The following is a 24,781-nucleotide window of genomic DNA, read 5'->3' as shown; positions in this document are numbered from 1 at the left end:
TTAGGCTATTCATATCACTTTGGTGCCACTTTGCCACAGTCTAAGTACCTTGGAGCTCTTTTGTTGTTGTGATGATTGCTCCCCAGAAGTTTCATGAAAATTGATAATAAAACCCCAATTCTGCAGCCAAAAATAGGCTTGAAATCCTTCCCCCATTGACTTTAATGGGAACTGAAAACGTATTCACATATTGACGTATCGGATTCTCCATACGTCCAAATGCAACGGAAATGACCCCCGACGAATACGTATCACGAATGCAACGGAATTCTTTTGGCTGCACATCCCTAGCAACTGATAAAGGTTCTGGTGTTTTTGAAATTCTCTCAGGCTGAAAGGGCAGAGAGAAATTTATAAGGGTTACTGAAGTTTCCTCACATGCAAGATGGCAGAGCATTGCCCCTACCATGTGACAGGGGCTGCCCAATAGCACCAATAGCCTCTGTCATATGTTAAGGGCAAATGATGGCTGACGCCATTTTGAATGAGGACAGCCACCGGCCTGAGAGCGGGAAATTGCTCTAGGACCCTAGTAGACCACCAGGTGTTTGTGGTAAGAACTCGGGGAGGGGGGGGGGGGGGCGGGGGGGGGGCTTCAATTTTTTATGTGGGAAGAGTTAGGGTAGGTTCTGGGGTTTTTTTCCCCCTTACATTTTTTTCAACCCCTCCAAAAAAGATAGGAAAAGCAACACTATATTTTGTGTTTTTTCTTATTGTTTTTCGGTTTTCCAAAAATGCAACAAATTAGGAAATATCATCTCCATTTCCTATTTCATTACAAATGAGTTCCCACCCTAATCGTATAGTCTGGTGAATGTGAACGGAGCAAAGGATCACTGCAATCTAAGTCTGAGTTAGCCTTTGCTGATAAAACTTTAAAGTTATCTGGGTGAATGGGACTTGCTGTGTTTGTACAAGAAGTCACAATCAATTTTTTAAAATTCAGGTTCAGGTTTTACTGTTTTAAATTCAGAGTTGTTTGACTCTCGGGGAACCATGGCTGTGAACTGGCAGGTAGTAAAGGGATCAACTACTTTAGTATTCCCAGAATTCAAAGTTTATGTAACAGGATTCAGATTAATAGCTATAGTTTCCAAATGGTCATTACAAGTCTTAGATTTCTCAGGATCAAGGCTGTGCTTCCCTTCAGCAGGGTGCATGAAGACAGAATCTGCTGTTACAGGAAACAACCTAGAAATAACTGGAATAGCAGAACTGGCCTTGGTGGTGCAGTCTGAATCAATCTGCTTTACTGTGGTGCCTCTATGTACCAATGATTTTTCTGGACCTAAGGTAAATTTTATCTGTACTTTTTTGCCTGTGTCTTTGGCTATGCCTGAATTTTGTAAAGTGGAGGGTGTGTTCGGGGATGCTGTTGGTCTGGTCTTTTTCTGAGGTTTCTTAGTATAGCCTTTCAGGAGATTAATACACAAACAATGAGAGCAAGTAGGTTAAACCAGAGAGTTCCAGGTAAAACATACAGGGCAAAGGTAGCAAGCATCAGGTGAACTATTGTAAATGGTAGAAGCAGAATTATAGCAGTCCAAGTCAGAAAAGAAAAATTCAGCATTGCTAGCAGTGCTCGGATTCTAGTAGTCACTACGGCGAACGATTGATGGTCGTTTCATTCTGTTATGTGCTCTCTGTTCAGAAAGTAATATCACTTGAGGGGTAGCACAGGAAGGCAGGATGAGACATAGGGCAGTCTTCTCCCTAGCCTCCCACAGGTTGGGCCTTTGAGTGCTAGGGGCCAGTAGGAGTCCAGTGCAGCAGCAGTACATGGAAAGTCTGAGAACATGCTACGTCAGGCAAAACAATGAATAGTCTGGGTTAGACAAAGTTGTAGATAGGCTGAACTGGTAAGGCTATGGACAGGCTGCGTCTAGGAAAGCTGAAGACAAGTTGGACAGGCAGGGATGTGGGTAGGCTTGATGTGGTAAAGCTGTAGACAGACTGGAGCAGGCAAGGCTGTTGGCAGGCTGGATCAATGCTGGATTTAGCAGCAAACACAAGACAAGAACAGACACAGGACAGGACTGGAAAAAGACAGAACGCAGGCAGCAAGGTAACACAGATCACAGAACAAATATGCCTGAAGGCAGCTAGGCAGACAGCCCGTTGGCCACTGGGCAACAGAATAAGGCCAGATAGCCACAAGACAGACAAAGCAAGGGGCAGAAGGCCTGAACGCCACAAGGCAAGGCAAAGTAAGGAGCAAGAAGGCCAGATGGCAATAAAGCAAGGCTAGGAACAGAAGGCTGGATATCCACAAGGCAAGGCTAGGAGCAGAAGGCCATTTGGCTACAAGGCAAGGCTAGGAGCAGAAGGCCATTTGGTTACAAGGCTGGAAGGCCACAAGGCAGGATTAGAGAAGTAGCGAGAAAAACAGAGGCCAGGGCAAAGAGCAAAAGGTAATGCCATGAACTTACACGGTGGCTATGACAGGGTTGAATTACCTAGGGCAGAGACCAAAGCATGGCAAGAACAGAGAGGAGAAGCTTGGCCAGCCTGGAGAGTATGCTCGTTGAGTTCCCCTGGTGGAGGGGAGACTGCAAGACAGGCTGAGTCATGAGACCAGGAACGAAATGGTGAGCACAGTTCTGAGCGGGGCTCACCGGAGGCCTCTGCTAGTAGGGAGGTGACATAGTCAGAGTACAGTGAGGCTGTGTAGCAGCTGAAATCATATCAGGATCATTAGATGATCAAAAGGTTAAAGGGGCACTCAAGGAAGATAAGGACATCTCAGAAAGACTGAAAGAATTATTTTCTTTGGTATTTGCTGAAGAGGATTTTGGGCAGATACATGTGCCAGAAACTGTTTTCAATGATGATGATTCAAAAGAACTTATACAAATTACTGAGAAGCTGGAAGATGTAATAAGGCAGATTGACAAATTAAAGAGTAGAAAATTGCCTGGACAGATACTGGTATATACTCCACAGTTCTGAATAAACTTAAACATGAAATTGCAGATCTGTTACTTATAATTTGTAACCTATCATTCTGATTGTCCACTGTGCCTGAAGAATGCAGGGTGACCAATGAAATTCTGATCTTTTAAAAGGGCTTCAGGGGTAATCCGGGAAATTATAGTCAGGTGAATTCTACTTTAGTGCCAGGAAAAATCATGGAAACTATTCTAAAGAACAAAATCACAGAATATTTAGAGAGACATGGCTTAATGGGAAACCCAACATGGATTTACATAAGGGAAATCTTGCCTCAACAATCTGCTACATTTCCTTGAAAAGGGTTAATAAACATGTGGATTATGGTAAGCCAATGGATGTAGAGTATTTGGATTTTCAGGAGGCGTTTGAAAAAGTGCCTCATGAGAGATTCCTGAGAAAATTTAAAGGTCACTGGATAGGAGGAAATGTCCTATTGTAGATTGCAAACTTTTTAAAAGATAGGAAGCAGATAGAAGGACTAAGTGGTCAGTTTTCTTAATAGAGAAGGGTAAACACAAGTGCCTCAGAGATTTGTATTGGGATCAGTGAAAAAGGGAATAATGAGTGAAGTGATCAGTTTTGCAGACAATACAAAATTATTCCAAGTTGTTAAATTACAGATTGTGAAAACTTGCAGGAGGATCTTGTAAGCCTGGAAGAATGAACATTTAAATGGCAGATGTAATTTAATGTGGACAACTGCAAAGTGATGCACATGGGGAAAAATAACCCTCACTGAAGTTATACAATGTTAGTTCCATATTAGGATTTACAACCCAGGAAAATGAGAATGAGTTGGGTATCATAGTAGACAATTCTTTGAAATCCTCAGTTCAGTGCGTGGTGGCAGTCAACAACAAACAAACAGATTGTTAGAAATTAATAAGAAAGGAATGGAAAATAAACTGATGAATGTCATAATCCAGATGTATTCCACACATTAAGAAAGGTAGAAAGAAGGCAAAATGGTCACTGGCATGGCGAAAAGTGGAGGTGAAAAAAGCTATTTTAGTCAAAAGATCTTCATTCAAAAATTGGAAGAAGGATCCAACAGAAGAAAATAGGATAATGCATAAACATTGGCAAGTTAAATGTAAGACATTGATAAGACAGAATTTGAAAAGAAGTTGGCTGTAGAGGCAAAAACTCACAGTAAAAACCTTTTAAAATATATCCAAAGCAGAAAGCCTGTGAGGGAGTCAGTTGGACCGTTAGATGATTGAGGGGTTAAAGGGACAATTAGAGAAGATAAGGCCATTGCGGAAAGATTAAATTATTTTTTTGCTTCAGAGTTTACTGAAGATGATGTTGGGGAGATACCCGTATCAGAGAAGGTTTTCACAGGTAATGATTCAGATGGACTGAACCAAATCACGGTGAACCTAGAAGATGTAACATATCATTAAAATCATCTACTGTACCTGAAGACTGGAGGGTGGCTAATGTAACCCCAATATCTAAAAAGGGCTCCATGGATGATCCGGGAAACTAGAGATAAGTTAGCCTAACTTCAGTGCCAGGAAAAATAGTGGAAAGTGTTCTAATTATCAAAATCACAGAACATATAGAAAGAAATGGTTTAATGGAACAAAGTCAGCATGGCTTTACCAAGGCAAATCTTGCCTCACAAATCTGCTTCACTTTTTCGAAAGAGTTAATAAACATGTAGATAGAAACATAGAAATGAAGGCAGAAGACCAAACGGCCCATCCAGTCTGCCCAGCAAGCTTTCGCACTTATTTTTTTCATACTTAGCTGTTACTCTTGGCCCTTATAAGTAACTTTTTGGTTCTATTTCCCTTCCACCCCCACCATCAATATAGATAGCAGTGCTGGTGCTGCATCTAAGTGAAGTATCTTGCTAATTGTTTAGGGGTGGTAACCACCGTAATAAGCAAGCTACTCCCACACTTGTTTACCCAGCCTGTGCAATTCAGTCCTTATTAGTTGTTGTCTGAATATAAATCCTCTATTCTTCATTCCCTCCTGCCGTTGAAACAGTGAGCTGCGCTGGATATGTATTCCAAGTGAAGTATCAGGCTTAATTGATTCTGGGTAGTAACCGCCGTAACAAGCAAGTTACTCCCCTGCTTTTTTGTGGATGCAAATCCTTTTTTCCACATTTCCTCTTGCCGTTGAAGCATAGAGCAATGTTGGTGTCACATAAACCGTGTGTATGTTTATTGAATAAGGATATTAATCTCCAGGTAGTAGCCGTCATTCCCGCAAGCCACCCCCATGCCTCTTCTCTTCATTCACATCCTCTAGACTTTATGGATCCACAGTGTTTATTCCACGTCCCTTTGAAATCCTTCACAGTTTTGGTATTCAACACTTCCTCCGGAAGGGCATTCCAGGCATCCACCACCCTCTCCGTGAAGAAATACTTCCTGATATTGGTTCTGAGTCTTCCTCCCTGGAGCTTCAAATTGTGAACCCTGGCTCTGCTGATTTTTTTCTGACAGAAAAGGTTTGTCATTGTCTTTGGATCATTAAAACCTTTCAAGTATCTGAAAGTCTGTATTAAATAGACAATTTTCTCAGTGGAAGGGAGTGGGCACTGGAGTGCCTCAGGAATCTGTATTAGGACCCGTACTTTTCAATATATTTCTAAATGATCTGGAAAGAAATACTACAAGGGCCGGATTTTCAAAAGGTTACGTGCGCCAGGCCAATTTTCAAAAGGCCCAGCGATTCGCGTAAAGCCCCGGGACATGTGTAAGACCCGGGGCTTTACAAAAGGGGCAGGATGGGGTGGAGTGGATGGTCCGGGGGGCGAGGTGGTGGTGGGGTGGGGACGTGGCCAGAGGCCTCTGCATGGTTGCTGGACCGGGGATCGCGCACCACCAGTCGGCCGATACGCACAACTTACTTTAGCCCCAGGGATGAAGTAAGTTTTAAAACAAATAAAAGAAAGCAACAAATGAATGGGGAAAGTGTGGGGGAGGTAGGGGAAGGGAAGTTGGGGGGGTAAGGAAGTTCCCTCGAGGCCGCTCTGATTTCGTAGTTGCCTGGGAGGGAAAAGGGGACAGTCGCAGGGCTTGGATAGGGCTCAGCACGCGCAAGGTACACAATTGTGCACCCCCTTGCGTGCGCTGACTCCGGGTAGCGCACGCACATTTAGGTCGTGCGCGTATGTTTTAAAATCCAGCCCCAAGTGAGATAATCAAATTTGCAGATGATACAAAATTGTTCAGAGTAGTTAAATCACAAGCAGATTGTGATAAATTGCAGGAAGACCTTCTGAGACTGGAAAATTGGGCATCCAAATGGCAGATGAAATTTAATGTGTGTAAGTGCAAGGTGATGCATATAGGGAAAAATAACCCATGCTATAGTTACATAATGTTGAGTTCCATATTTGGAGCTACCACCCAAGAAAGAGATCTGGGCGTCATAATGGACAACACATTGAAATCATCGGTTCAGTGTGCTGTGGCAGTCAAAAAAGCAAACAGAATGTTGGGAATTATTAGAAAGGGAATGGTGAATAGAATGGAAAATGTCATAATACCTCTGATTCGCTCCATGGTGAGATGGCACCTTGAATACTGTGTACAATTCTGGTCGCCACATCTCAAAAAAGATATAGTTGCGATGGAGAAGGTACAGAGAAGGGCGACCCAAATGATAAAGAGAATTGAACAGCTCCCCTATGAGGAAAGACTAAAGAGGTTAGGACTTTTGAGCTTGGAGAAGAGACGGCTGAGGAGGGATATGATAGAAGTGTTTACAATCATGAGAAGTCTAGAACGGGTTAATGTGAATCAGTTATTTACTCTTTCGGATAATAGAAAGACTTGGGGGCACTCCATGAAGTTAGCATGTGGCACATGTAAAACTCATCGGAGAAAGTTCTTTTTCACTCAACACAACTCTGGAATTTATTGCCAGAGGATGTGGTTAGTGCAGTTAGTGTAGCTGTGTTTAAAAAAAGATTGGATAAGTTCTTGGAGGAGAAGTTCATTACCTGCTATTAATTAAGTTGACTTAGAAAATAGCCACTACTATTACTAGCAACAGTAACATGGAATAGACTTAGTTTTTAAGGACTTGCCAGGTTCCTATTGCCTGGATTGGCCACTGTTGGAAACAGGCTGCTGGGCTTGATTGACTCTTGGTCTGACCCAGTATGGCATGTTCTTATATTCTTATAATACCCCTGTTTTACTCCATGTTGAGGCCACACATTGATGGTAACTTTCAAAGCAGCACATAGGCACACAGGTGCGCACATTTGTCAGCCTGCACCTAGGGATACAGCTATTTTATAACATGAGCACATATATGCGCTCATTTTATAAAATAGCCTGACCACGCGCAGGTGTGCACAATTTTAAGTGGACATGTGTTTTTGTACACAAATGCTGCGTCTACCACGTAAGTGGGGAGATTTTAAAAGGCACTGACACCATTTCCCATTTTCCCAGTTTGTTTCCAGTTTGCCCCATTAAAGGATAGGATTTCCAAGCCCCCTAGGTTAATAGCCACCCTTCCGCCCTGTTAGCTCCAACCTTTAAAACCCCTCTGATCTGTCTAGATGCATAACAGAAGTAAAGTTATATGGCAGGGGACTCCAGTGCGTTTAAGTATTTATGCACAAATTTTTGGTTACAATCTCAAAATGCCCATGCCCTTCCCAGGCCACGCCCATGCCCTGCCCTTTTATACAACTTTTCATTTGTGAACACAGCAACAAGTACATGCAGATGCAGATGGCTTTTAAAATAATTTCAGTGCACACCAGCCCAACATATTTGCATAGCCCTAATTGATGTGCGCATTGGACTTTTAAAATTCACCTTTTAGAGTACTGTGTACAGTTCTAGTCACCGCATCTAAAAAAAAACATATAGCTGCATTGGAAAAGGTACAGAAAACGGTGATCAGAATGATAAAGTGGATAGAACGGTTCCCCAACAAGGAAAGGCTAAAGATGTTGGGTCTGTTCAGCTTGGATAAGAGATATCTAAGGGGGGAATAAGATAGATGTCTGTAAAATCATGAGTGGAAAAGAATGGATAAATGTAAATTAGTAATTTATTCTTTCAAAATATACCAAAGATTAGGAGGCACTTCATGATGTTAGTAAGTAGCACATTCAAAACTATATCAGAGAAGATTCTTTTTCACTCAACGCACAATATAAGCTCTGGATTTATTGCTCAAAGATGTAGTTAAGAGAGTTAGTGTAGCTGGGTTTAAAAAAGGTTTGGACAAATTACTGAACAAGAGATCAATAAACTATTGTTCACCAAGAAGACTTAAGAAATAGCCACTGTTTATCAATGTGTGATAGCAGCATGTAATCAATTTACTGTTCGGGATTTTGCCAGGTACTTTTCACCTGGATTGGCCACTGTTGGAAACAGGATACTAGGCATGATGGATCCTCGGTCTGAACAAGTATGGCAAGTTCTTATGTTCTTATGTACAGCTGACAATGGACATTCATAAGACAGATATGAAAGTCAGCAACTTTTTGTGGTTTGCAGTGCAGTACTTTGCAGATAGTATCAGCCAGTACATACGCTAATTAATGTATAAAGCTTGGATACAAGTATTGATCCAAGTTTTACACTAATACTATCTCTGTTTCAAATATTTTAATTAGATTTACTGAATAGTATAGTTTTTCATTCATCCTTCATATGAGGGGAGAAGCTCTATGTACATTTCATATTTAATATCAGGTTAGTATCTATGCATAATTCCATAAAAAGTAAAACATAGTTTTGACGTAGGACAAGAATGCCCAATAAATTCCCTCAGCCTCAGTTAACAAGGAAAAATAACTAATAACGAAATTTAGAGTAAGAGAATACTATTTTCAAAATAAATTTTCCATACTTCAAAAAATGAGAAAATCTTTTAGATAATACTCACAACACCCAGAGAATTTGGACTAATTAATAGCCTCCCATAATCCTTGTATCTTGCATTTTTTGACCTTAGCACTTCTAAATGAGATCAAATTTATAACACAAAATACTAAAGTGTTGTGTTTATCTACAGAACAGATAAAGCATAAACAGCAGTCATAGCTCTAAATACTGCTTTGTCAATATGCTTCAACCCTGTTATGATAAGACCACCTCCAGTGGTGTGAGGCTCTTTCAGGTTCCATTCATGTCTATTTCAGTCTTTGACTTCTGCAGTGAGACTGCCAAAAATGCTGCACTTATATAGACTTCCTAGCAATTTCCTCCAAAATTGTTCTAACATAATAGTAAAGAAGCAAACACTAAGGGTATTCTATTCATGTGAATCAACAAAATTGTTTTTGATTACACATTTTCCATGAGTTTATTTTTATTTTTCAAAGAGCTGAAAAAAAAAATACATGCCATCTTATATTTGTGAGAAAAATCACATGACATGGCAAAGGCTTTCATTGATCATTTCATGGATTATTCCAGTATTATTTGAATATATCACAAACTATTATTATTAAAGCCACGTTGAATCACCAAAGTGAGATGAAAGAAAGCCCAAAGGAGCAAGAAACATTTTTCAGGCCAAAAACAGAAACTGTCAAGATGAACCCAGGTAATATCTGATCAGTTTTATAGATATAATCACATTTATATTCTTAGGGGTCCATATGCAAATGCTATTTAGCCAGATAAATCCAACTTATATGTCTAAGTAGCTGCCATTGAATATCTGGCTGCACTACTTAGATGGATAAGTCACTTATAGAGCTAAATAGCTAGATAGTCAGTAGGTGGACAGTGGGTGTAACTGAGAAGCACCTTCTATCTGACTAACTTAGCCTGATAAGTAGAAATATTCAGTGTTATCTGGTTAAGTTAACCAGATGTGGTCCATAGCAGGTCTAAACTTAGCCAGATAAGGTTATCTAGCTAACTTTAATACTTATCTGGGTATCTTCATCAGCATTCAGACAATGCTGCTTGATATACTTTGGATGTGGACTTATCTGTTTTAAATATTGGCCCCATAGTTATTCATTTAGTTTAAGTTTATGAAAAGTGTGTTATTAAACTCAAATTTTGTTCTCCATCTTCATAAAAATATAGGCCAGTTTTTGACAAAATATGTAGTGGATCTAAGATTATCTGCCAGGGAGCCACATTAAATCCAATTTTGGATTTCCATACATAGTTAGATGTCCTGAGATCTGCTGCAGATTTTCTCAGATTTTACCTAAATGAAGTTTAACTCAGACTAGTTCAAATACAGTATCTCTATATCTGATAACAAAAATCAGGTTCTCTGGTCTTGATTCACCCAAATTCAGGACTTTAAGCTATTCATCAAGATCAGTGAATATAAACAATAATGTTCTATGTTAATACTTTATAAGGCTCCTATGCCTTTCCAAAGCCCAAGTCATTCCCTAAGAACATAAGAAGATAAGAAATTGCCATGATGGGTCAGACCAAGGGTCCATCAAGCCCAGCATCCTGATTCCAACAGAGGCCAAACCAGGCCACAAGAACCTGGCAAGTACCCAAACATCAAGAAGATCCCAAGCTACTGATGCAATTAATAGCAATGGCAATTCCCTAAGTCAACGTGATTAATAGCAGTTAATGGACTTCTCCTCCAAGAACGTATCCAAACCAGTTTTGAACCCAGCTACACTAACTGCACTAACCACATCATCTGGAAACAAATTCCAGAGCTTAATTATGCATTGAGTGAAAAATAATTTTCTCCAATTAGTCTTAAATTTGCTACTTGCTAACTTCATGGAATGCCCCCTAGTCCTTCTATTATCCGAAAGTGTAAATAACCGAGTCACATCTACTCATTCAAGACCTCTCATGATCTTAAAGACCTCTCTCATATCCTCCCTCAGCCATCTCTTCTCCAAGCTGAACAGCCCTAACCTCTTCAGCCTTTCCTCATAGGGGAGTTGTTACATCCCCTTTATCATTTTGGTTGCCCTTCTCTGTACCTTCTCCATCACAACTATATCTTTTTTGAGATGTGGTGACCAGAATTGTACACAGTATTCATGGTGAGGTCTCACTGTGGAGCGATACAGAGGCATTAGGACATTTTCTGTTTTATTAACCATTCCCTTCCTAATAATTCTTAACATTTTGTTTGCTTTTTTGACTGCTGCAGCACACTGAGCCAAAGATTTCAAGGTATTATCCACTATGATGCCTAGAACTTTTTCCTGGGTAGTAGCTACTAATATGGAACCTAACATCGTGTAACTACAGCAAGGGTTATTTTTCTCTATATGCAACACCTTGCACTTGTCCACATTAAATTTCATCTGCCATTTGGATGCCAAATCTTCCAGTCTAGCAAGGTCCTCCTGCAATGTATCACAATCCGCTTGTGATTTAACTACTCTAAATAATTTTGTATCATCCACATATTTGATAACCTCACTCATTGTATTCCTTTCCAGAATTTATAAATATATTGAAAAGCACCGGTCCATGTACAGATCCCTGAGGCACTCCACAGTTTACCCTTTTCCACTGAGAAAATTGACCATTTAATCCTACTCTCTGTTTCTTGTCATTTAACCAGTTTGTAATCCATGAAAGGACATCACCTCCTGTCCCATGACGTTTTAGTTTTCTTAGAAGTATCTCATGAGGGACTTTGTCAAATGCCTTCTGAAAATCCAAATACACTACATCTACCGGTTCACCTTTATCCACATGTTTATTAACCCATTCAAAAAAAAATGAAGCAGATTTGTTAGGCAAGACTTCCCTTGACTGTATTCCATTAACACTGGTTCTCAACCAGAAAGGTACACCAAGCCTGTCTTATTTTTAGGATATCCACAATGAAAATGCATGGGATAGATTTGCATAAGGTGGAGGCAGAACATTCAGATCTATTACTTATATGTTTATTGTGAATACCCTGAAAACTAGAGTGACTGCATTCTGAGGAATGGATTGAAAATCACTTCTCTACCATTGAAAGCAGTATAGTCCTGTAAACCTTTCTGGATGTGAAGTAGGTAGAATCTGCTAGGAGTTAGTTTGTAGTGACCTCTGTGGGAAAGTTATATTTTTTTTACAGAATGAGAGGAGGTAAGATCTTTTCAAGTAGAGAAAGCTAGATAGATATGCCCCAAGGACTGAAGTGAGAAGCACTGGTCTAAATAGTTCTACTTGGAGGTAAAAGAAAAAAAAAAGAGCATATCACCCCCATCCTCAAACAACTGCACTGGCTCCCGATCTCGGCCAGAATTAAATACAAGACCCTATCCCTCATTCACAAAGTGTTTCACAACCCCGATATGCTTTGGCTTAATGAGAGTCATTCTATTTGTTACCCCCTCTCCCAGTTTGAACTTCCCTGTTAAAATGTAATTTTCCTAACTTAACTTGTTGACTGTAAACCGACATGATGTCCACAACGAATGCCGGTATATAAAATGTTTTAAATAAATAAATAAATAAAATATTCTGCCCCAACAACTGACCCACTAGATCGCAATACTTAGCAACACTTCAAACTACAACCCCCAAACTCACCCACCTTATGAGAACTAAATAATGCTCCATATCTATTGCTGGACCTACCCTTTGGAATACCATGCCACCCAATCTACAACAAGAAGCATGCCCCAAAAAAGTTCAAAGACTCAAAACATGGCTGTTCATACAAGCCTACAGAAACAACATGTAACCCTCCTCCCCACCCTCCCCCCGGGCATACTCTCAAGCTGATCCCCTGCTTTAGTTTATCCCCCAACCTCATGAACCCCCTATGGGATCGAGCTGAATTGCATTTCTCTCTCTGCCATCTTTGACATCACTGTTATTCGCTATTTCCTCCCTCTCCCACCCCTCCTCTACCACCCCAACCCCTCTATCCTGCAAATATTTCATAAACTATCTCCTGTAAATATCATGTATATACCCCCCTGCCCCCTAAACAATGTTTCTCTATTCATTCCTTTCCCTCAGCCCCCTCTTTCTCTCTTTTCAATATTCCTTATTTTTTTCAGCTCCAGTTAATTAGTAATTTTAAACCTCCCTATGCATCATTAATTATCTGTGTACTTACACAATGCGAAAGATACTTGTTTTGTTATGTCCTCCCTTAGCCCCCCATTAACTACGTTGCCTCAACTGTATTTTACTGTTTTAAAACCGTTCACTGTAAAGCTCTGTTGGCTGCATTTCTAGTTCTGTGGAAACCGATGTGATGTTCCGAACGAATGCCGGAATATAAAAATGTTAAATAAATAAAAATAAATAAAATAAAAAAGAGAAAGGAATATGGCTATTAGGGATGTGTAGAGGAAAACATTTTGTTTCAGTTTGCTCATTTTTTTTGTAGGGCACCTGAATTCATTTCATTAGTTTCAAACAAAAAAAATCCAACATTTATGTGTTTTGTTTGTTCATTTATTTACCATTATAGTCAATAGGGAAAGCAATGCAGCCTATTTTGAACTCCCAGATTGGGATTTTCTAATAAAACTGGTAAGTAGACCTCATTACAAGGGGGAAGGCATGCCAATGCATCAAGTCTATGTCAACATGGCACAAAATGTTGCATGAGGAGCCCAAGGACCTGCAATGAGACAGACCAGTAGAAGCAGTTACAGGAGTTCTCAGAAGAGCAAAACAGCAGCAATACTGGCCAGATCACCATAAGGCTGCAAACGGTGGGCAAAGGGTACCAACAACAATGATATGACTTCCACGATGTTGTATGAGAGGGGCAAAGCAGCACCAAGTGTGGCATGAATAGCTAAATGCAATATGAAGAGGAAACAAAGCACAAAAGAAGGCAGAAAATCTTCCAAGGTAGTGATAGCGGGTGAAAGCAACCAGAGTGACATGAATACCCCAAAACATCATGAGAGGCATAAAGTAGTCATCCAGAGTGGCAATAACATCCCAAAGCTCCAAATGAGGATCAAAGGCACCAAACAAATTGGTAGAAAGCTATAGGAAAGGAGAAGTTAAAAGTAATCATTTGAAGAGGTCTGACATAATTTCCAAAAGATCTGGATCTTCAGGTTTACAGTTGGTCTTCATAGGAGTTTAAGAGGCTATTGACTAGGAGCACCAAATGCTCTTTAGATGATAGCTGTTTACTATCCTATGATTCAAGGAATCCAAGTCATGATTCTTCCTCATAATCAATTTTTGCAAATACTGCCTCTTTTTTCCTCAGAAGTAGTAAGAACATAAGAAATTGCCATGCTGGGTCAGACCAAGGGTCCATCAAGCCCAGCATCCTGTTTTCAACAGAGGCCAAAACAGGCCACAAGAACCTGGCAATTACCCAAACACTAAGAAGATCCCATGCTACTGATGCAATTAATAGCAGTCGCTATTCCCTAAGTAAACTTGATTAATAGCCGTTAATGGACTTCTCCTCTAAGAACTTATCCAAACCTTTTTTGAACCCAGTTACACTAACTGCACTAACCACATCTTCTGGCAACAAATTCCAGAGCTTTATTGTGCATTCAGTGAAAAAGAATTTTCTCTGATTAGTCTTAAATGTGCTACTTGCTAACTAACATGGTGGAGCTTGGTTATGGGTGCTGTATTTCAGCAGCCCTTGCCTTTTCATGTGGAATAAGCCATTGAAAGCTAAATACCAAATGAGACCAATAATTGCAAGAATCATAAAGAAACAGTTTGAAGAAAATGACTAAGAGAGCGTGAAACTTTTAAAATAACTAGGTGAGTAAGGTCTATGTAAAGCATTGGATATCAAGGTCAAGAGCAAGAGTCAGTAAGTACTGTAGGGGAAGGGGATTGAGAAGGAACCTTGTAGACAGCCAGAGCAATGGAGGAATCACCCTTAAATGATAAAAGTAACTTGAAATGGCAGCAACATTAGTAGCATTGGTAATTATTGAAAATTAAAATGGTAGAAGCAGAGAAACACAGTGAGAAAAGTGGCTATAAAACCCCCAAGGTATACTTCAAGGGGTGAGGCAGACGATGAATTGTATATAAAGCCAAGGGTTTGGTGCAGCAGGCATGCAATGCAATGGGGTAACCAGGGCAAGAGCAAGAGTCACAAGTAGCACAGGGAAAGTAGATTTGGAAGTAACTTCATAGACAGCCAGAACAGCAGAGGAAGCACCCTATGATATAAGACTGGCTTGGAGTGATAGCATTAGTAGTGGTGCTGGCAATTATTAAAAATTTAATTGGTACGATCAGAACAGAACAGTGAGTAGAGTAGACATACAAATTCAAGATGTACCTCAAAGGATGAAGCAGAGGAAGAATGTTATCAAAAGCCAAAGGAGTGGTACGGCATGTATACAAAACAACAAATGGCCAGGGTAAGACTAAGAGTCAGCAATTACCATAAGGAAATAGGATTTGGACAAAAGCTCAAAGACAGATGGAGTGGGAGATGCCCATCTCAGTAGAAGAAATGTGGTTATCCTACAAGTAGACCAGCATATGCTTCTGTCGAACTGTAAAGATGAGCCATGTACATGTTATATATACTAGCCGGTATAGTGAATGGCTTGTTAAAGTTATGGCTCCATCTATTACTTGTATAACTTGAATAACTGTGGTGATTGATTATAGAGCTAACACATGCTGAGGCTGGTATAGTCTGGGAAATCAAAAACAGCATAAAGACATCAAAGCCCCCAAGGTATACAGTGCAGGGAATTGCAAAGAGCACAGACATGAAAGTCTCCAAGGTGTACAGTGCAGGAAATTGCAAACAGCACGAAGTCGTAAAACCCTGAAGGTACAGAATGTGATGAATTGCAAAAGTCATAAAGGTTTTAAACCACCTAGGCATGGAGTATGGTCCAGCACAAACAGCACAAACCTATCTAAACCTCCAATGTGTAGAGTGCAGTGACACTCAAACAAAGGAGACCTAGGCTCACATCCAATCAGCAAACAACATGGAGGCAACAAACGCCCATGCTGGTACAACATAAGCATGACAGATAGACATATTAATAGCATGGTCCCCAAGGTTGTATATCAGGGGCAAGGCAGGTAGGTAGAATGGTAGCATGACTCCTAATGTTGTACATCTGTGGAATTGTAGTTACACATAGTAGCAGGAAGAACCCTAAGATGGTACCCATGACACATGACAGGTAAGTAGAGTGGAATCAGCAAAACTCCTAAAGTGGTATATCACAAGCAAGGTGGGTAGGCAGAGCAGCCTTAATACCTTCAAGATGCTTTCAGTTGTCTTCCCAATCTCATAGATATTCTGCAAGCCCAAGCAAAGGCAGGTTGATTTTCAAAAAGACCAGATTATCCATTAACTGTGGCACCAGCCTTGAATGATGAGGGCTCACAATGTCTCCTGCCATTGAGATGACACATTCACTGGGAATGCTGGTTGGCCAAGAGGATAGATAGTGCTAATCCACCTTTGGTAGGTCTGACCAGCGTGCAGACTTATGTGCCCAATATGACACTGCATCTGTGACCATGTCCATGGTGGGCTCTGTGAGATAACATGTCACAGAAATTTGTGATAGGTTCTCCTTTGCTAGGGTGGACTGAGAGTCTCTTTTGAAAGCTGCTTTAGTTATGCCCTGGGTCAAGAGATGGTTCTTTGCAGGCAACATAGGTTAGGCATGTTGAGGTGAAGGAGAAAGTGGTAGCTGACAGGGTGCTGTTTATATTTGCACTGCTCTCTGAGGTGGCCAACCTTTCCTGTGCTACATCCCCATTGTGTCTCTGCTTCTGGCTCTCCTGTTCAAAATCCCTTAGCTATCAATTTCTCCTCCACGAATGAGAGATGCTGGGACTGAAGGATGAGACTCTCTTTCACAAAGTGTGATAAGCATATATGCATTATTTTTATCAGAGGTTTAAGTCTCTTCTGCACCTGCTGCTGCAAGGAGTGCAGACACTAAAACACCTCTACGTCCATTCCTTCTTGCTCACAGAAGCCCTTTAACCTTTCTTCCAGAATATTTACAATAGGTTTGACCCCACCTAGGCTGGCATTTCTGGCACTCAGTTCCTCTGTGGCATCCTTGAAGGACTTCAGTATTTGTACCAGCTTTCTTATCACTCAGGGCCGGCAGAAGCATTAGGTGGGGTAGACACTGTGGTCTAGGGCACCGGAAATGGGCAGGGAAACAGAGTAGCTGGTAAGGGCAACAGTTTTAAAAGGATGGATGAATGAGAAGTGGTGCAGGTAAGGCACAATGTTGGAGGGCATTTTCCAGTTTTGGGTCTGTATTTCATTGCGGAGCTGGGGTCATTTGCCATGTGCGATGAGAGAGAGAGAGAAAAATCATGTGATGACATCACTGCACTACATCACTGCCTGAAGCAGCCAGATACCATTCCACTGGTATTGTTACTACTACCCAATCATGGTGTCCCATGGGGCAATGCACACCTATGTCTGTTTCTAGAGACAGATCATTAATGGATGTCTGCTTCTCCAGTAATCTCTGCAGTATCGTATAGTGGAATTACTGTGGGTGCCAGCATCTTGAATCAGATACTTGTGAGGCATCCTGAAATGTTCTTATTTCTCATGGAGAAGCTGTCCTACCTTCATGCTTTGATGGAAATGCCCTGCTATATTCCTGTACCTCTCTATCAGGTCCTTCAGGAATAGATTCCAGTTGCAATTGGGCTAAAGCCCCAGGGCATCTCTCACTGCTACATGCAGCAAGTGTGCAAAGTATTGGATACCCTGAAAACCACCATCTTCTATTGCCTTTACCACATTTTTTGCCACTGTCTGTCACAAAGAAACCTGCCTCTACACTCCTGCCTATCCTGTCTAGCTGACAATCCTCCAGCTTCTTTCAATGAGCTATGAGGGTTACACATCAACAGATCGATACTCTAAGGCCGCGGTAGAAACAGTGCGGCAGTGTCAGGCGCACCCTCGTTCCCCGCACGCACAGTTCTCTTCACCTATCGCTCGATACTCTCTTCAAATTGCATGCAAATGCATGCCGCGGCTGCGAAGCCTTAGGCAAGCGTTAGGCCCGCGCAACCCATTTTACTGTATAGAGCGCCTATACAGTATCCTGGGTTCGCGGGCCTAACGCTTCACGGCCACGCTGGTATCTGTCATTTCAAATGAAATGACAGGTACCAGGAAGTGGACAGTTATGTTCCCCGATGCTCAGCAAACCTTCCCCCAGCCCCCGCTTACCTGCCCTGGCCCTGTCCGGTCTCCGGTGCAGCCCCAGTCCTGTCCCCTCCTCCCGAAGCAAAAAAAAACCCGAAAAGTAGCAAGGCTCGGGCCTGCTACGGTAGTCCCTTCTCCCTTCTCCTCTCCTCCCGATTTCGGCGCTCAAGGCGGCCGGGTGGGCGTGCATTCATCCAGGCAGAGGGAGCCGGCGGCGAAAGCGGCCTCCAGCTCCCTCTGCCTGGATGAATGCACGGCCCCCGCCGGCAGTGAATGAATGCCCGTGCGATTTCGGCGCTCAAGGCGTGACATCACGACGCTTGACGTCACGGCATGTGACTGCCTTGAGCGCCGAAATCGCACGGACATTCATTCACTGCCGGCGGGGGCCGTGCATTCATCCAGGCAGAGGGAGCCGGCGGCGAAAGCGGCCTCCGGCTCCCTCTGCCTGGATGAATGCACGGCCCCCCGCCGGCAGTGCCAGCATCTTGAATCAGATACTTGTGAGGCATCCTGAAATTTTCTTATTTCTCATGGAGAAGCTGTCCTACCTTCATGCTTTGGACCCAACCGGAACTTTTGGCCAGCTTGGGGGGGTCAGGAGGACCCCCCCAAGCTGGCCAAAAGTTCCGGTTGGGTCCAATGGGGGTCCCGGAGCGGAGGCGCAGTGAATCACGTGACGTCCGCGTCACTCCGACGTGACGCCGACGTCACGTGCTCCTCGCAAAGGAATACAGGAATGGCTTCCTGACTCTCCGCTGGACCACCAGGGAGTTTTGGTAAGTCTTGGGGGGGGATCAGGAGGGTGGGGGGTTTAAGTGTTTATTTAGGTTCGACGTATTCAACATAGCTATGTTGAATAAGTTGGAAATCGCGATCGTTGCGCCTCATCACTTTTTTAAGTTAAAAAAAAAAAAAGTTGCGTTTTACATATGCGTTCAAAACGAATGCACACCCCTAACGTTCAACACTGTAGTGCAGGCTAAGACATTACTGACTAATCCTCCTATACTTTCTTCAGCTACTAACTCTACAAGCCCTGGTTCAGGGAATCCCAGACAAGATTTATCCTTGGAGTCACTTACTGCCTCTCCATTGCCTGAGAAGCAATAACCAATGTAGAGCAGCATGCAACTGGTTTTGGCTGTTGCACTTCTGCTGTCCCAGGGCATGCCCCTTCCCTACTACTGTCTGCCTTGAATGGTTCTCCCACCTTTTCCTTCTGCTCCAAAACAAGAGGGAGAGGAACAGGAAGTAGTGGCACATGCTCTCCAAATTTCAATTTCTTCGGCCTAGAGCTACCTTCAACTCCTGCTACTCTGCAGCCATAAGAACAAAAGATATTTCCTTACTGGTTCAGACCAAAGGTCCAATAAGCCCAGCATCCTGTTTCCAACAGTGGCCAATCCAGGTCACAGTACCTGGCAGGATTCCTAAAGGTCAAAAGATTCCAAAGATAAGCAGTGAATTTCCCAAAGTCCACCTTAATAGTGGTTTATGAATTTTTCTTCCAGGAACTTGTCCAAACTAACAGCTTTCACCAAATCCTCTGACAACAAATTCTAGAGTTTAATTATGTGTTGAGTTAAAAAATATTTTCTACTACTTGTCTTAAATGTATCACCTAGTAATTTCATTAAAAGTCCCCTAGTATATGGACTTTTTGAAAGAGTACACAACCTAATCTCGTTTATCCGTTCCACTTCATACATTATTTTATAGACCTCTATCATATCTCCCCTCAGCTGTCTCTTCTCCAAGCTGAAGAGTCCTAACCTTTTTAGCCTTTCCTCATAATCAAATCATTCTATCACCTTTACCATTTTGGTTGCCCTTCTTTGTAACTTTTGTAAATCCGCTATATATTTTTGATTTGAGGTGGTCAGAACTGCACCGTAGAGCGATATAGAGGCATTATGATATTCTCGATTTTATTTTCCATTCCTTTCCTAATTATTACTAGCATTCTATTTGCTTTCTTGGCCACTGCTGCACACTGAGCAGTTGATTTCAACATATTAGCAACATATTGGGTTTTGACTCCCAATATGGAGCTTATATTGTGTATCTATATTTTGGGTTGTTCTTCCCTCATGCATCACTATGCACTAGTCCACATTAAATGCCATCTGCCATTTGTATGCCCAGTCACCCAATCTTGCAAGGTCTTCTTGCAATTTCTTACAATTCTCATGTAATTTAACAACTTAAAATAATTTTGTATCAACAGCAAATTTGATCACTTCACTAGTTATTCCAGTCTCTAGGTCAGTTATAAATATGCTAAAAAGCAGCAATTCTAGCACAGATCACTGAGAAAATTGAAAAAATTGACCATTTAGCCCTGATCTCTGTTTTCTATCTTTTAACCAGTTCCCAATCCACAATAGAACCAGAAGGTTCAGTTTCACAATGGCAGTGATTAAAAAAAACAAAAAATACATTCATGAGTCCAATGAAAATGTTTCCCCGGAGTGTGAGATGCTGTTGAGGTATAATAAGGTTTGTAATTGGTCTTACACCTTCCTCAGTAAAGACCAAAGTAAAGAATTCATTTAATCTCTCCGCTATGGCCTTGACCTCCCTTAGCACCCTTTTTACCACTCAGTCATCTAATTGTCCTTATCAATGCTTTGCTTCTAATTTGCCAATGCTTAAGTCAGGATATCCACAATAAATATGATAAATTTACCTATCATGGAAACTCAGTATATGTAAATTTATCTCATGCATATTCATTGTGGATATCCTGAAAACCTGACTGGATATGGGGGTTCCAAGACAGGTTTGGGAAGCCTTGGCTTACACTGTTTCCTGTTTTCTTCATTCGTATCCTTTTTTCATTTTTTGAAGGATATTGTTTTGGCTAAAATAGCATCTCTCACATTACTTTTTAACCATAACCATGCCAGCAAGTTCTTCTTTCCACCTTTTTTAATGCATAGAATATATCTGGTCTGGGCTTCCAAGATGGGATTTGTAAACAATATCCATGCCTGATAAAACCTTGATCTTTGTAGCTGTTCCTTTCAGTTTTTTCCTACTTCTCCTCATTTTATTATAATCTCATTTTTGAAAGTTAAATACTATTGTAGTAGATTTTCTTAATGCCCTCCCTCTAGTTATCAAGTCACATTTGATCATGTTATGATCATTACTGTCAAGTGATCATAACACCATTACCTCTTCCACCAAATCACGAGTTCCACTAAAGATTAGGTCTAAAATAGCACCCATTGTCGGTTCTTGTAGAAGCTGCTCCATGAAGCTGTTGTTTATTTCATCTTGAAACTTTACATCCTATTTTGATATTTGCCCAGTCAATTTGAGGTAATTAAATTTCTGTTAATATGTGATCCTCTATCTGCTCATTTTGGCCAGGAGGATTGCAGATACCCCCACTGTTATTCTATTCCCTTTCTCATACGGAATTTCTAGCCATAAAGATTCTACAATGCATTTTTTTTTCTTGTAGAACTTTTATCCTTTGGACTCTATGCCCTCCACCAACTTGATTCATCCTATTATTGCAATATAATTTGAATCCTGGTATCATAGTATCCCATTGGTGGAGAGAACATTGCACAACTCTCATCTATGAGTGAGCTTCCTCACTCCAAAGGTCATCAGATCTTCACAAGAGACCACTGTTCTGTTCGTACGTTTCACTGTGAATGTCAAAGTGGCCCCAACCCTCTACACTAATACCTAAACCTCATCTCGAGTTACTAGGTGGGCCTCCCATAGGGATATAATTACCTATCTAGGGAGCAGACATTATGGCTAGTCTCTTTCTCTCTCTTTCTCTCTCTCTCTCTCTCTCTCCAGTTTGCACTAACTTCACTTTTTGCATAGGCATTAGTGCAAATTGTGATAAACTGTCTATTAGCATAAAACACACCCCTTTTGCTATCGCATGCAATACTTATTGCATTTTGATAAATTAAGGCCTAAGTGCTGCATGAGGTCTGCTACCTTTGCATTAGGCGGTAAGTTACCAAGAGATTCCCATGCCCTTCAGCCACTCAACTATCTACATTCCTAATATTGAATCACCCACTATAATGGCCATCCTAACTCTTCTGACCTGGGCACATGGTCCTGGAGACACATCCTCAGTGTCAAAGAATAAAGCAACACCTAGATGGCATATTCTAACTAGAGGATCACTTCCTCCCACACCAAGGTAACACTGGGCAACACATTTTCACAAAAGTCATGTTACGGAAATGAAATTAGTCAATTCTTATACATTTCCATGTGCTAAACACAAATGTGACTGTGAAAATGCAAAATTGGCTCTAGTTTTTTTGTAATATGCAATAATATAATTACATCGTGAACTGAATGCCAATAGCTCACTGGGCAACAAATTTTCACAAAAGTCATGTTACTGAAATGAAATTAGTCAATTCTTATAAATTTCCATGTGCTAAACATGAATGTGACTCAAAAAATGCAAAATTGGCTCTAGTTTTTTTATAATATGCAATAATATAATTACATCTTGAATTGTATGCCAATAGTAGGAGACCTACAGTTAATACCGTTTGAAAAATGAAGTCATAGACTATGTCTTAGATTTCTTTGCTTGTCTCTTGTACACCTGTTCGGGAGCATCTCTGCGGCATGTCCAGCAGTAGCCAGCCAGCATGAATATTTCAAATGCTCACCCTTTCTGACTGGGCTTCATATAGTACACTGCTGACGTCAGCTTACTCAGCAGCAGCATGGCAGTAGAACTGCATTGCATCAGAAAATGATGTAATAAACTCTGGATGATGTGTGCATGATGGTATTATGCAATATGATGCAATATTACATCATTCTAGGCTCATTTACAGTCCTGGATAAATTTACTTGACGAAACATAGAAAGTGAACTATATTAAACATCTTCAAAACGAGAGCCAATAAAAACTTTTCATGGTCATATTCGTGTTCAGCACATCAAGATACTACAGAGTAGGACCTTTTTAGGTCAGTAACACTTTCATTGTTGCCCAGTGTAATCTTCTCCTTTCTGGTGACCTTGCTGCTCCAAAGCAGCAGAAGGGCTGCTTGGCTGAAGTTGGGACCGCTGTATTATGTCTCTGAAGAACTCCTCTATATACCCCTCTGTCTGCCTTAGCATCTCTAAGTCTGCCACTCTGGCCTCCAGAGATCGGACTCGTTCTCTGAAAGCCAGAAGCTCTTTGCACCTAATGAACACATACAACACTTCAACAACAGGAAGATAATCATACATGTAGCACACATTGCAAAAGACTGGATAGCCTCCAACTTACTGTTAGACTTTTGTCTGCATCTTAATTTTATTAAGTTCCTAAAGTTTTAAAGTTGGTTATGGAATAGGTATGACTGTCAATTTAAGGGGTTTTAAATTATTTGGTATGTTTTAAAATCATGAAGGTGAATTTTCAAAAGGATTTATCTGTGTAAATGTAAACACCATTGTAGCAATTTTCAAAAACCATTTACCCATGTAAAATACACTAAAAGGTAGATTTTAAGACCCGTGCATGAGCGTCCATGTGCACGCAGTTGCCAGCGCATGCACATGGACACAGCGATTTTATAACATGCGTGTGCCGATGCACGCATGTTATAAAATCCGCTACCCGTGCACACATGTCATAAACTTCAAATGGCTACAGAAATTAAAGAGACAAAGATTATTCATTTCATTGATGGGAAGCCCATCACCCTTCCATTCATTTTCAGGAGCTACAAATTAAACAAATATGGGTTCATTCATCATGTTTTACCCATTTGTTTCAAATCAATGCACACCACTAGCATATACTACTAGGCTTTTTTGTCATTTCAATTATAATGAAACATCTGTCCTTTCCTGCAGCAGTGCTATCTCTGAATGCAGATAGAACATTTGTGTAATGTATTAAGTAATGTGTTAAATTGGTTTGACATTGTAGAACATTTTATAAATATAGTGAAATTTAATTTCATTTTCATGTATTATGCAGATACCTCCGATGTTAAGATCTGCTTAATGCGTGTACATCATTCAGCATACAATACCTTCCAATAATAAAACTGAAAATACAATAAAATATCATAAAATAAAAAAAACCCACTAAAGCCACTCCCATTTAAGGTTGCTCAGCCCCACCGTTTATTAAAAACTGATGATCAAACACCTTAAAACATACATAAAAGGATTTAATAAGGACACTAGCTTTCTCACCCAGTATTAAATATAGAACCTTTCAAATGCAGAGTTTTATTGTCTCACCATCTCTGGCATTCCTCATGCCATCCCCTTTCTTTTACTGAACTGTAGTAACATATGCATATGCCTAAGACCTAGATGACGCTGTACTATTTAAAACCAGTATAACTGTGCTGTTTCTTTATTGACTTAAGAGAGGGTAAAAAAGTTATCATTTACAACCTGTTTGACCCTTAATTCTACATTTCCAAGTGCACTAACAGAGCAAACACAATTCTTTGCTAAAGTTATCTCAAGAAACTGTAGAACGAAAACGTTCCTGTTCTCCTTCACCCTGCATACCCTTCGTCACCAAAGGCCATCACCAAGCAATGTCTGGGGGGAAAAAAAAACATATTTTTAATTTCTCCCTAAAGGTGATATAATTTAGCTACAATCTGATCTCAGATGGAAGGGAATTCCATGGTTGTGGCTAAGCCACCAAAAAGGCCCTATTATATCTTACCATCCTTGTTTTCTGTCCTGATAGCCAGATTGTTATAAATGACTTCTTCTC

The sequence above is a fragment of the Rhinatrema bivittatum genome, chromosome 1 (assembly GCF_901001135.1).
Source record: "Rhinatrema bivittatum chromosome 1, aRhiBiv1.1, whole genome shotgun sequence".
Taxonomy (NCBI): Eukaryota; Metazoa; Chordata; class Amphibia; order Gymnophiona; family Rhinatrematidae; genus Rhinatrema; species Rhinatrema bivittatum.
Note: the sequence above shows the minus strand (reverse complement) of the source record.